Source organism: Leucopleurus acutus, assembly GCF_964270905.1.
Source record: "Leucopleurus acutus genome assembly, chromosome: X".
Classification (NCBI taxonomy): Eukaryota; Metazoa; Chordata; class Mammalia; order Artiodactyla; family Delphinidae; genus Leucopleurus; species Leucopleurus acutus.
Genome location: NC_139148.1, coordinates 116,365,043 through 116,379,642, shown reverse-complemented (window position 1 = coordinate 116,379,642; position 14,600 = coordinate 116,365,043). Strand labels below are relative to the sequence as shown.

The 14,600-nt window shown below is 50.5% G+C and overlaps 1 protein-coding gene across 2 annotated transcripts in view; it reads right to left on the bottom strand.

Moving 5' to 3' along the window:
- Positions 1–13,578: 13,578 nt before the first annotated feature.
- The window catches only part of LOC309978104 (small integral membrane protein 10-like protein 2A), a gene marked incomplete at its 5' end in the record, with an annotated part of 129,018 nt that continues 127,996 nt past the window's right edge, over positions 13,579–14,600 (bottom strand). Inside the window, one exon of one of the 2 annotated variants that reach the window (XR_014327111.1) lies at positions 13,579–13,671. The remainder of the gene's footprint in view (positions 13,672–14,600) is intronic. The other variant, XM_082864453.1, reaches the window with a different exon arrangement.

Sequence of the window (14,600 nt, the reverse complement as noted above, 5' to 3'; positions counted from 1 at the left end):
AGAAGACAAAGATGATAAGCAATACTATTGTCTGTTTGAAGGCAGTTCATGTAGTGTAGACTCTAGGGAAGGCGAAGGACTGAAAAACACGGAAACAAGGCTGCTACGAGCTCATTTTAAATTCTCAAGGCCCAGCAATTTGACAAACAGGAGAGAACAATTTTAAAAAGGAAAATATCCACTGAAAGAAGTTTTTCAACACTGTTCAACACCTATTCCCTCTCCTAAAAGCATACTGGAATTTTGTCTCCTTAAAATCAATGCATTTACATATTGTTTAATATTTGTGCTTTATAGCTGGGTGCAGTAGGCAGATCTCTATTGACTTGCTATCACTTAAAAGAATTTTTTTTCTTGGCTTCCTTTCCCCACAGACATAGAAAACAAACTTATGGCTACCAAAGGGGAAAGGAGCGGGGGGTGGAGTGAATTAGGAGTTTGGGATTAACAAACTACTATACATAAAATAGATAAGCCACAAGGATTTACTGTATAGCACAGGGAACAATATTCAATACCTGGTAATAACCTATAATGGAAAAGAATCTGCAAAAAAAACAAACAAACCCTGAATCACTATGTTGTACACTTGAAACTAACACAATATTGGAAATCAACTCTACTTCAATAAAAAAAAAATGAGGGAGCAGTTCGACTATGGTGGCCTAGTACAGTGCTTTGCAGTTCATAAGAGCTTTCACATTTATTATCTAATCCTCACAGCCCACAGGGTAAGTAGAGTGTAAGTCAAGTTGAAGTTTCAAAAAGTCAAAGCACTTATCTAAGGTTTCTCAAGTACAAGAGTTCACATCCTGCTCCCTTTTCCACTTACAAGCGTAAAGTCACCGTGAAGTGTCACAAAACCAGGTGGAAAATCACTGTATGTTTAGGGAAAGGGGAAAAGGTGGTGGGATTATCTTGATCATCATTAAACCACTGTTTCTCAGGCACCGTTTAAGTGTTGGGGACAGCTGGGGGGCAGGACAGACAAGGACGCTGCCCTCCTGGGATACACGCTCTCTAGTGAGAACCAGATGATCAATAACTCATCTCAAATAAATCCTGTGCGACGAAGAACTGAGCAAATGAAGCAGAGGGTAGTCAGGAAGGGCCTCTTTGAGATGTCACGTTAAGCTGAGGTCTGAATGACAAGAAGGAGGTCCCATGAGATGATCGGGGCTCAAAAGGGACAGCTCCTCCCAAGGCACATGCAGCAGGAGCATTGGGGGAGCACGAGAGAACACAAGGATGGTGTTTGCTGCGTAGTTTAAGTGTGGAATCCTAGGGCTTTAGGCAGGGAAGAAACATGATTCACGTTTTAAAAAACTCAACCTTGCTGCTGTGTAGAGGGGCAAAAGGCTTCCAGGTAGGAGGAGGCTGTTGCCATCATCCAGGCAATACATGAGGACAGCTTGGACCCGGAAAATGATTGAGGATGTGGCTATAAAATGCCTCTCTTTGTCTAACCTACTTCCTCCCCTCCAACTACCATCTTTCTGGCATAATTTTAATACATTTATTCTATTGCTCTGCTTGAAGCCAGATTTAAAAGATTGGGGGGGAAAGCTTTCAAGATTAAAAAAAAAAACTTGGTTGTTCCTTGAATGCCTTATGTTTATCTGACACAAGCTGCTCTGTTTCATCTATATTGTCTATAAAGAGTGTTGTAGAATCCAGTACTATGAGGTGCCTAGGCCAGAACCTTGTTCCTCTTCAGGGTCCAATAAATATTATTATTTTTTTAACATCTTTATTGGAATATAATTGCTTTACGTTGTTGTCTAAGTTTCTGCTGTATAACAAAGTGAATCAGCTATACATATACATATATCCCCATATCTCCTCCCTCTTGCGTCTCCCTCCCACCCTCCCTATCCCACCCCTCTAGGTGGTCACAATACTATTAGCGATGACGATGAAACCAAACCAGACTTTTTGTTAAATCTGTTTGGTTGATTTGTTTGTTTGTTGCCTTCTGTTTAAAGCAACTATAAGCGAACCTGAAGACTATCTTTGGTTTCTGAAATGCTGGGGTTCAAAATTCTTCGCACTACCAACAAGCTCCAGAGCCTCACTGGCTGGACTGAATGGACAACTGGGCCCGGTTTGGAGCGACCTCGGGAAGCAGGGACAGGGAACTGCACAAGGCATTACAAGGCCGGCTTCTCCCTGACAAGGTGAAGTCACAAGAAGGACGGAGTGGGGACAGGAATGTGGCCGGGCTCTTGTCCTTCAGTTGTCCTCCCAGAGGCACTGGCGAGGAGAGACAGCCCTAAGAGGCGGTGCGAGGTTAAAGGTTCCGGCGAACTAGGCCTCTGGACGTTTCCAGCAAAGCTGGGAGGCAGCAGAGGCAGGCTGTAAGCTTCAGGGAGGCTCACCGCGGATTTCAGCGGTAGTACCGCCATCAAAGTCACAGGGTGGCTTTGTCTTTTCCAAATCCGGGGAAATGTTGATGGATAGAATCGCCTGTGTTTCCCGTTTTCTTTTTCTCCCTTTGGAGCTCGGCTACCGCCTCTGTGTGGCTGAGGGCGAGCAGAGGAGAACTGGGGGAACTAGGCGCGGACCGGGCGCAAGGAGACCTTTGATTCCGGGCGGTGCGCGGCGGAGCCGCCCCTGCGGCCGGGTTCCCACGGCAGCCGCCACCCACCCAGCCCTTCCCACGAGCCAGGCCCTCCCCACGCTCGCGGCCGCCTAGGACCCCGCGACAGCCCGCCAGCTGGGTGCTGCCCACGCCAATTGGACCGGTCACGGCGCTGCGGCTCAGAGAGGCCAGGGCCATCCCGCCGCCCTGATTAAGTGGTAGAGCTGCTGTGTCCAACGACAGTTTGCGCCCTTGACCCTGACGCAGTGCTGCCTTTTGACGTCCTGAGACTGAGCAGCTCGTCCGACCAGCTCCGAATCAGGCAGATCACTAATAAAGGCGAGTCCTCGTGTTCGAACCTCTCCCACGTGTCAGCCACCGTGCTCGGTGTTCACTGACTGACGTGCGTTAGTTCACCGATTCCTCAGAGAACCTGGGAATTACTAATCATCTCGCAGATGAAGGAAGCGAAGCGCAGAGAGCCTGAAGGACCTGGCCAAAGTGACTCCGCTCGTAACCTGAAGACGCCGGGTTCGAGCCCAGCTGGTTTCCCCCTCCCAAGCCTGCTCCACCCGCCGTGCGTCTGGTTTAAAGATGGGACGGCCCATCTCCAGTACTGATGGTGTTCTGAAAACTCCCTGGTGACTTACTGGGATGCCCTGCCCGCCGGATGCATCTGCAAGTCTTGTTGTAGCGTGCATGGAAATGGGAAGCACGTAATCAGTTCATAGGTTCTTATTTGCCCAAGATCTTGCACCTCGTATAACTCGAAAACCTATATATCTCGTCCTCATGGTTTGTTCATTTACAGAAAGCGAATTCTGCCAAAGCTGGGTGAAAGCTCCACGCTCCAGCCCGAGGCTGGCCGGCGCTAGTGGAGCAGCGCCATCTCCTGGTGGATTCCGTGAACTACATCAGAAACCGCTGGAGGGTGTTGTGTTGCCAAGGCCTTCAGACACCGGGACAGCACCCGTGCACAGCCAGTTTTGATAAGGGGAAGAGAAGAAAGAGAAGAGAGGTTGTGGGACACAGGAAGGGAGTGGAGGGAGTGGGTGTCAACGTGAGGTTGTAGAGCCTCTGCTTTAGCCATTCCGCTGTGATCCCCAGGGTGATAGAATCTAACTTTTTATTAAAATTGGCATCGGGGAAAGGGCACCCAGCAGTGCAATACTGAACTGCAGTAATTCGCAGGTGGCACGTATTATGGTTTTATCTCATATGTATGTCATGATATGGAGTTAATTTTTGTATATGATGTGAGTTAAGAGTCAAGTTTTGCACGTGGCAGCAAAGATCCCACGTGCTGCAACTAAGACCCAGCACTGCAAAATAAATACATAAATAAATTAAAAAAAATTTTTAAGTCAAGTTTGGTTTTAAAGATGTGCTTTTCCAATGTTTACAGTACTTTGTTGAAAATGTTATCTTTTTCTCCATTGTATTGCCTTGGCACCTCAGTCAAAAGTCAATTGTCCATATAGTTGTGAGTGTATTCTGAACTCTCTGTTCTGTTCCATTGATCTCTAAATCTATCTTAATGCCAATACCACACTGCCTGGATTATTGTTGTTCTATACTAAGTCCTGAAATGTAGTGTAAATCCTGCATCTTTGTTCTTTTTCAAAATTTTTTGGCTGTCCTTAGCCTTTTGCATTTCTATAGAAATGTTGGAATCACTTTGTCAATGTCAATTTCTTTTAAAAGTCCTACTGTGATTTTATTGGGAATGCATTGAATCTATAGATCAGTTTGGTAGAGCTGACATCCAGCAACACTGAGTTTTCAAATCTGTGAGCATGGTATATCACTCCATTTATTTATGTATGTATTATTTAATTTCTTCTGTAGTTTTCAGTGTACAGGTCTTGCAGACCTTTTGTCAAATTTATCCCTAAGTACTTAACATTTCTGCAAAGAAGACGTATAAATGGCCACCAAGCAAATGAACAGATGCTCCACAGCATTAATCCTAGGGAAATGCAAATGAGAATTACAATGAGATACTACTTCACACATACTAGGATAGCCATAAATTAAAAAAAGAAAAATAACAACTGTTAGAGAGCATGTGGAACCATCATACATTACTGAGTGAGACTGTAAACGGCGCAGCTTCTATGTAAAACAGTTTGGTGGTTTCTCAATAAGTTAAATATAGAACTACCAAGTGATCCAGCAATTCCACTCCTAGATGTGGACCCCCAAAATTGAAATCAGGTGTTCAAACAAACTTGTACTTGAATGTCCATAGTAGAGCTATTCACAATGGCCAAAAGGTGGAAGCAACACAAATGTCCATCAACATATGAATGGATAAATGTCATATATCCATAAAATGGAATATTATTCAGCCATAAAAGGAAAAAGGTACTGATAATACAATAATGTGAATGAACTGCCAAAATATTATCCTAAGTTAAAGAAGCCAGATATAAAAGGTCACATATCGTATGATTCCATTTTTTTGAAATATCCATGAAAAGCATATAGATAGAGACAGAAAGCATATTTGTGTTTGCCGAGGGCTGGGGTAGGGAGGGAATGGAGACTGACCACTTAATGGGCATGGTGTTCTCATTTGGGGTGATGAAAATGTTCTAGAACTAGATAATGGTGATGGTTACACAACATTGTGAATGTACTTCATGCCACTGAATTCTATACTTTAAAATGGTTAAAATGGCAACATTTGTTATATGTATTTTGCCACAATAAAAGACCCAATTGATCATAAATTTAAGGATTTATGTTCCAATCTGTTCCACTGATCTACACACTTATCTTTCCACCAGTACCACACTGTCTTACTTACTGTGGCTTTATAAGTTTTGAAATAGGTATGGTAAGTCCTTCAACTGTTTTCCTTTTTCAAAATGTTTTGGCTGTTTAAGGTAATATAAATGTATATTCCACACACATTTTAAGATCTGCTTGTCAATTTCTACAGGAAAGTCAGCTGAGATTTTGATATTGTGTTCAATCTACAGATAAACCTAGGGAAGGTTGACAAATTGACAATATTGAGTCTCCCAATCTACGAACTATCTCTATTTATTAAGAGCTTCTTTAAATTTTCTCAGCAATGTTTTGTAATTTGTAGTAACTTTTAGTATGCAGGTTTTGTACATATTTTATCAGATTTATCCCTGTGTTTTATTCTTTTTTAAAGGCTATTGTGAATCAAATTGTTTTCTTAATTTCGTTTTTGGAGTTTTGTTGCTAGTATATACAAATACAATTGATATTTTGATGTTGATATTGTGTCCCATGGCCTTGCTAAATTTGTCTGTGGGTCTACTAGCTGTTTTGTGTGTGTGCATTTCTTGGGATTTTCTCCATATAGGATCACCTGTGAATAAATACAGTTTTATGTCTTCCTTTCCAATCAGGATGGCTTTATTTCAGTGAGGTAGGGGGCTTATTCCACTGGCTAGAACCTCCAGTACAATGTTGAATAGAAATGGCAAAAGTGAACACCCTGCATTGTTCCCAGTACTAGTGAAAATACTCATTCTTTCACCATTAAGTATTATGCACACTGAGGTTTTTGTAGACACTATTTGCTGGGATGAATGAGTTCCTATTATTCAAAATTTGTTAAAGGTTTTTAAAATGAGGGACTTCTCTGGTGGCACAGTGGTTACGACTCCATGCTCTCAATGCAGGGGGCCTGTGTTCGATCCCTGGCCAGGGAACTGGATCCCACATGCATGCTACAACTAAGAGTTCACATGCCACACCTAAGGAGACCGCCTGCCACAACTAAGGAGCCAGTGAGCCGCAACTAAGACCCGGCACAACCAAATAAATAAATAAGTAAAACATCTTCCCAGCAATCAATAAAAAACGTTAAAAATTTATTTTAAAAAAAGTTTTTGGGGCTTCCCTGGTGGCGCAGTGGTTGAGAATCTGCCTGCCGATGCAGGGGACACGGGTTCGTGCCCTGGACCAGGAAGATCCCACGTGCCGCGGAGCAGCTGGGCCCGTGAGCCATGCCCGCTGGGCCTGAGCGTCCGGAGCCTGTGCTCCTTAATGGAAGAGGCCACAGCAGTGAGAGGCCCGTGTATCACAAAAAAAAAAAAAAAAAAAAAAAAAAGTTTTTAAAATCATGAACGGGGGGACTTCCCTGGTGGTCCAGTGGGTAAGACTCTGTGCTCCCAATGCAGGGGGCCTGGGTTCGAGCCCTGGTTGGGGAACTAGATCCTGCATGACTGCTGCAACAAAGAAGTCTGCATGCCGCAACGAAGATCTCGCAGGCCACAACTAAGACCCGGTGCAGCCTAAATAAATAAATAAATATTTTAAAAAAAATCATGAATGGGTGTTGGATTTCATCAAATCCATTTTTTAAACCTATTTCAATGATCATGTGTTACCCCTTTGTTCTATTAATATGGAGTATAACATTAATTAGTTTTCTGATGTTAAACCAACTTTGCGTTCCTGGGATAAATGCCACTTGGTCATGGTATGTATGTCTAGGGGGTTTAGACCAGGCCTTTGCTGGTCTCCCTACTTCCCATTCACAGAGGATGTGATCCATGAAGCAGAAAAAAAGAATCATAGTGAGGAGGGTGCAGATCCCCCAGCTTCTTCTAGGGCTGTATCTCTGATCAAAAAGCCACACCTTCCATGCCAGTCTCCCATCGTCCCAAGGACCCCACAGAGGAGCCCCTCATCCCCCTGAAGCACACACAGGGCATAGACCCCAGCCCATTTCCCTATGGCCACCAAATTGGCACCCTCACCAATGATGGGAGGAGCCAGGATGTCCCCGCCCACCTCCTCTTAGCGGCCACAGGAGCCCACCTGCTGCACCCTCATTGGCTGGACGGCCACGGAGGTGGGCCCTGCACATTGCGCACCCAGGGACTGGAGCATGGGGCCCGTGTCACCTCCTAGGGTGGCAGCAGGGTTCCCTGGGGGCACCGAGGCTGAGGACAGACAGCAGGAGGCTCAGGCCCCGAGAGGTCGCTGTGACCAGGGGCCATCCGCGAGGCAGCGGCGTCAGCCTCGTGCATCATCTCGTGTGGCGCGTGCCCAGGCTGCGGTGACCATGCTCAGGCCTCTGACCAGGGCGGTGCCCGTCTTCCGGAGGAGGGGGACCCCGCAGAGGGGGCGTGCCCCAGGCAGCCAGGGCTCCCACCAGGCACCTCTCAGTCCCCTTGTCCCCCCACAGCACCCCTGGTCTGGGCGGCAGAGGCGGCTCCGTCTTGTGTGCAGGGGGTTTGGGGCGTCCCTAGTCCTCGAGAGCTGGGCCGGCACCACCCAAGCCCCAACTCTCCATCGGTCTCAAGTGCGGAAGACGGGGGCAGAGAAGGCCCACGGGGGCGCTTCCCAGCCCTGCATTTCCCCAGCTGCTCCTGCAGCAGATGCCTTTCCAGATTTCCCCTACAGTGCATTGGCCCAATTTGAGGGTGACTCTGATTATATTTCACAAACGCCCATGTATTTGAAACCAAGTGGAGGAATCACGTACCTGTCCCCGGTCGGAGGGCAGGGACCGTGTTTAACTTGCTCACCTTTGTGCCCTAAAAACCTGCCCGGGAGTCTGGCACCTAGGGGATGACTCAGGGGACACTGAGAAGGCATCATTTTGTTGGCAGGGATCCTTTAAACTGAGAAGGTTTGCTGGGTTGCGTGGTGTCCCTGCTCTGGTTGCATTGATTCTCATGTGTGCTGAGCGCTCGTCTGTGCCCGGGCAGGAGAGGGAAGTGAGCACCCGACTTCACCCTGAACCACAGGCAGGCTGGCCTCAGCACCAGGACAACTCCATGTCCCTAGGTTCTAGGTTTTAAAAACAGAACTGCCATATGGTCCAGCAATTCCACTTCCGGGTATATATTTAAAGGAAATGAAAACAGGATATCAAAAAGATATCTGAACTCCCATGTTTATTGCAACATTATACACAATAGCCAAGACATGGAAACAATCTAAGTATCCATCAGTGGGGAGTTCGCTGGTGGCCTAGTGGTTAGCATACTGGGCTTTCACTACCATGGCCCGGGTTCAATCCCTGGTTGGGGAAGTGAGATCCCACAAGCCACGTGGTGTGGCCATTTAAAAATAAAAAAGGTTAATTATCCATCAGTGGATGAATGGATAAAGAAGATGTGAGATATACACACACACACACACACACACACACACACACACACACACAGGAATATTATTCAGTAGTGGAAAAAGAAGGAAGTCCTTCCAATTGTGACAACATGGATGGACCTTGAGGGCATTATGCTAAGTGAGACAAGAACAACAGAAAAAGACAAATACTATATGATGTTACATTATGTAGAATCCAAGAAAGCCAAACAGAGAGTAGAATGATGGTTAGCAGGGGCTGGGAGGCGGGAAAATCAGGGATCAGTTATTTAAGGATACACACTTGCAACAAGTAGATGAATAAGTTCTGGAGATCTAATGCACAGCATAGCGATTATAGTCAACAATATTGTATTATAAACTTCAAAGTTGCTAAGAGACTAGATCTTAATGATTCATACTACAAAAAAGAAATGATAATTATGTGATGTGATGGAGGTGTGAGCTAACACTACTGGTGGTAATCAAACTGCAAAATATAAATGTATCAAACAAACACGTGTACAACTTAAAGGTAGACAATTTATATGTCAATTATATCTCAATAAAAAATTACTCCCCATAGTTTAAAACTACAAATGGCCAATGGACATATGAAAAATTTTAATCTTGATATGTATTGAAAGGCATGCAAAATAAAATATCAAAATAAACAATTTGGCTTATCCAATTGAGAGATTCAAAACCTGTCTTGAGACTTCGCTACAGGCAAAGGTGAGGAGCAGAAAGAAAGGAACCACGACTTTATCCCAGGACAACTGGAGAGTGGATTTAATTCTAGCCGTGAACTGGGGATGATGGGAAAGGAAGAGTTTGAGGGAAATGATGAGTTAAATGAAAGATTACACTGATCTTGAGGAGAGAGAAATGCACCCAGCTTGAGGCAGGAAAGGCAGTAACAGATTTTGAAACGTGTTGTGACCCACAATTGCCACCCTTGTCTCACAACAGTCTCACTCCTGAGTGGCATGAGCACAGTAACGTGGCACCGCTGCTCTGGAGGGTGTCAAACCCCTGAGGCGTGCCTACCCTGCGGCCCACGTGCAGGAGTGTATGGTAAAAGATTGACCATGACTGCAGCACAGCATTTATCCACAAGGACACCTGTCACCGCGTCATCAGTAAAACCCAATAAAAACCACAAAAGCAAACCAAAGCCAACAACAACCTCAAACTCAACCCCCCAAACAAACAACAACAAAGGAAAACAAGCAAGAGGCAGTGCGAAATACACGATGAGAGCTTTATACCAGAGATACTCTGTGGCTTTGGAAGCAGAAGCGTGCTTAATCACACAGGAAGATGAGCAGGAAGTGTTTATGTCATAAAGTGAAAAAAGTCATATGTTCCTAATTTTACGTATATAAAGGACATGCACACAAAGTGAAAATTCATCCGAAACTGGGCAGTTTCCCTCGGGGTGGGATGGGCTGGGACTCTGTATGCCGTTTCTCTCTCTCGTGTTCTGACTGTAGTGGGTTCTGACTGGCCCTCCTGGAACTGCCCTCTCAGCTGCTCTTTCACCCTCCCCTGACTCAGTTGCTTGGGTCCCAGTCAGTCTGCAGAGGTGGGAGGTTCGCAAGAAGACAGGTGGCCCCACCTCAGCGTGGCCCCAGCTGCTCCAATGGGGAGCTCCACGTTGCTAAGGCTCCCAGCTCCGCCCCCAAGCCCTGGGCTCCTTATCTGTCCCCTGGCCCCTACCCAGAAAGACCGGGGTCGCCTTCAGACTGTGTCCTTGCACCACCCTCCAGGCTAATTCCCTGCCCCTGCGAGAGGCACTGGGGCCTCAGGAAAGCAGCTTCTGCTTGGGCTTCTAGTTCAGACTGGGCTCCGAGACTCAGTTTCTCCGAAAAATGGGGATAACGGTGGTGCTGGTTTGCAAACTGGTCCTGTACACAGAAGGCAAGGAGAGACCTAGAAAGAAGCAGACCACTCCAGACTGGGAAGGGGGCACGGTTACTAAGCAAACGAACTTACAGATGAGGCTTGTCTTGAGGCCACAAGACAAGCAGATCTCCCCACCCACCTGGCAGAATCTTAAAAGTTTGTACAGAGGTCTTAATGGAATTCAGTCACATATTCAGTCCAGATAGTCCCAGAGACGCCTTACTCTCTCAAGGCCGCGTCCTCAAAAGGGCTCTGGCTGTGGGAACAGTGGGCAGAACGTGCATCCTAAGGAGCGGGGAAGGGTGAGGAGCTGAGGCCAGCTCGAGGTTCAACCTCAGTGACATCCTAGTGGTGACCTCCTCCAGAAGGTGGCCATGGGGATGATGAGGTTAAGGCATGGTGCCTGGAGCTCGGCAGGCTCTCATCACCTGCCAGTTCGTTTCCTTTCCTCATGGTGACAGAGCTGCTCTGGCTGAGACCTGGGGCCATTTGTTGAAGAGACATCCTCACACTGAAGGCCCACAGCACCCTGAAGGCTCCTTTCTGAAAATGCACGAGTGCCCGTGGCTGGCCTGGGGCTCCGCTGTGGTCAGTGGAAGAGCTGGGCTCAGCGCGCAGGTCTCTGGTCTCCTAGGCGCCCCTCTTAACCAGAGTGTGATGCGCCAGCCTGCCTGCCTCCCTCGCGGGGGAATACGGTCCTCCCTCATCACGGTCCCTTGGGCCCTGGGTGCTGGATCCTCTCTCCCATCTGGCTGTGCCAGGCTACCTGGTCCCTGAAGTGGGTGCAGAACCATCAGGGACTGAACAGGACCATCTGGACCAAGGGACGGGAAGCTCGGGGCTCTGGCCGGGACTGGAGTCTACCCCTCCCTCCTAGGGTGGCGGATGCTGGAAGAGGCCCTCTTGTCAAGTTGCACTGACCTCTGCGGAGCTCTTGGCGACAGGTGTCTTACCCCAGGCTGCGCTCCTCGTGTGACCACACCCCGAGTCCTCAGGACACCCCTCTCCTGGGTCCTATGGGCCTGCATTCCTCCGAGGCGGGTGCTGCCCTCCCCTGCAGGCGTCCCTCCCCCAGCCCTCTGTCCTCGGCCCACCCTCCCCCTGCAGCAGCCTCAGAGCCCCCGCCCCGGCTTCTCTGCCGGGACAGCTTGCGTCTAAGGTGGGAGTAAGGGAGGCAGGTTTCCAGTCCCAGAGGTTGATCTTCTCCAAAACTCAGACACCACCTGGCCAGCTGGGAGGTGATGGAGACCCTGCCACCTGCGGCTGCGGAAGGGCCTTCGGGGACACAAAATGATCTGCAGACAGTCCGTTCCACCTCGCCTACCGCAGCCCACCCTCGGGGTTCAGCTGAATTACGCGCCTTCTAACACCAGCCTCTAAGATGAAGAAAAGGCCTAGGCGTCAGTTGATTCAAATAAAGTTCGTGAATGGGACAAAGTGCCACCTGTTGGGCCAGGCCTGTGCTGCTGCCTTCCCCTCACGGGAGCAGTGGTCCGGCTCAGCTCGGGTCTCGCCTCATCTTCTGACCCGGCACCAGCCCCGCCCTCAGCCCCGCCCCCTTAGAGCCCTCGGGGTGCTCCCCTCCCCCAGCTCCCGGCCACCAGAGTGGGGTGAGCTCGCCGCCCCTCTCTCCTCCGAGGCGGCAGAAACAGGAGGCCTCCAGGTTTTATTTGATTGAACTCAAAGGACTTTCTTCTTAACTGAGACAGACAACAAGATTTGACAACACCCGAAACAAGAACATTTCTCTGACCAGACGCTGCTGCCCGGGGCAGAGTACATCACACACAGGAAAGTGGAAGTTGTCTTATTCAAGTCGGTGTCTGATATTGCAAAAGCTCCACTGCCTGAGAAACAGACGGCAAATAAATAAAGTGCTCTGAGAGCCCGTCAAGCAGCAAGGGCCCAGCGGGGGAGACGAGGAAGAGGTGGGGAAGCGGAAGCAGCTCAGGACTCAGGGCCAGAACCGTAAGAACAGCCGCGGCAGGAGCGCATGCTAAGGACGCGTCCCCACCCCCTCCCACGGCCAGCCCCTCAGAGCGCAGACAGCCCCAGCCAGGGCCACCGCCGTGCCCCTCCCACGATGGGTGGGAGGGGGTCTCTGAGCCCGGGCCCCTGGGCCTCCAGCGCGCTTTCTCCCTGTTGGGAAGCAGCCCCAGGCAGCTCTAGCTGAGCCCCGAGCCCAGGGAGGACAGGGCACCCTGCACAGCTCACTCTGCTCAACAGCTCCGTGCCCGCTGCAACGCACAGCCACTCGTGTGTGTGCACAAGCACTCACACACACGCTCACACCCGCACGTTCACACACACACGCGCGCTCACACCCGCACACCCGCACACACTCATACATGCGCACTCACACACGGGCGCCCACGCGGTCAGTGAAGAGCCTCCCCTGTGCCATTCTCAGGCCCTCTCAGGCTGGCCCAGCAAGAGGCTGGAGCTGGGGATCGAGCCACCCAGAGGGTGAGAGCTGGGCTTGAAAGGGGCACGTCTGCGAATCAGCCCCAAGGAGGCCCCTCGTCCTCTGCTCTCCTCCCATGCAGCCCCGTGGCACAGTCTCTCAGAGGCTGTCCCCAGAGCTCCGGGGATGCAGTCCGCAGGCTGGCAGGCTCCCAGAAGTGGCCCTGGGTGGGCACAGTTGGGCTGGAGGAGGGCCACCAGGACCAGGGCTCCCGGGTGACTTGGCACAAGGAAGGAAGCCATCAGGCCCCGTCGGTGGGCATCTGTGGGGGGCACGTGGTGGCCGCGGTGCAGCCTCCGGCCCCGGGGTGAGGCAGGCAGAGATCCTCACCTGGGACCCGGGCTCCAGCTGGGCAGCTGAGGAGGGCACATGGTGTGAGGCTCGGCCGCTCTGTCCTGGGGGCAACCAGGCTGCTGGGGTGCTCAGCCCCAGGAACTCTGAGTGCATCGACCAGGAGCAACCACCGCCCGAGCAGACGTGGGAGCGGTGCGGGGTGAGGGCCAGGGTCTGTCCTGCCTCCCCTCTGCACCGCTCCTGGGGCGTCAGTCAGCAGCGCAGCCAAGGCCTCCAGGACCAATGCAGGCCCATCCAGAGGAGACTCTCCCGTGCGATGCTGGGCCCAGGGGCCAGCCTGGGGACAGAGACATGGGGTCAGGCGTGGGTCTCAGCCCCACCCCACCCACTACTGTCCCTTCCACTCCTGGTGACACGGTCCCCAGGAGCCACCCACCCTCCCGTCCCGCCACCCAAACTGAGAGGGTTGTGCCACTCAACACTGAGGAGCCCTTGGTCCAGCCTTGGGTGGGATTTGCGGCAGGGTGGGGAGGTCCGGCTCTGTGGGTGAGGACCTTGCTCGCCGGGGGTGCTGGGACTCATCTCTCCCGTGCCCATCTCAGCTCAGACTGTCCCCCGGTCTTCCCTGTGACTTCCCATACACTCCACTTTCCCTACCATGGGCCCCTCTGTCTCTAGCTCCCCTGGGAGCCTCTGCTCCCTTCCCCCATCCCACGGTGCTAGGTCTTCCAGAAGAAGGTGGGAGAGTGCAGGCCCAGAGGCAGATTCGGCTCCACCACTTCTTACCTGTGTGATAAGGGCAACGCGCTCCCCTCCCAGAGCCCCAATAGGTGGGGAGGACAGAGCTCCCGCAGAGTGTCGCTAGGTCTGTCCTTCCTTCCCCATGCCAGAACCGGACCACTGGGCCACCCCACCCCTCGGGGTCTCTGCCTGGTCCCTTCCTGTCCTCGTGGGTCAGGCCCTTCTCTAGGCTGCTCCCCAGGCAGCTCTAGGGTCAGGGTCAGGGTTAGGGTTAGGCACTCTCTTGACAAGACCAGAGAAGGGGCAGGTCACTTCCTATAACACCAGTTCCTGAGACAAAGAAAGAGATGGGGACTTGAGAGCTGCCTCCCCACCCAGAGAGGTCCCTGTCTCGCCAAGTGTCACCTCCTCTACAAGCCCCTTCTCCATCTCCCCTCCACCCCAGCCTGAGAGCTGCCCTCCGCTCAAGGAGATCCCCACTTTCCCAAATCCTCTGGGACACGGGGGCTGCTGGAGGCCGTCCAG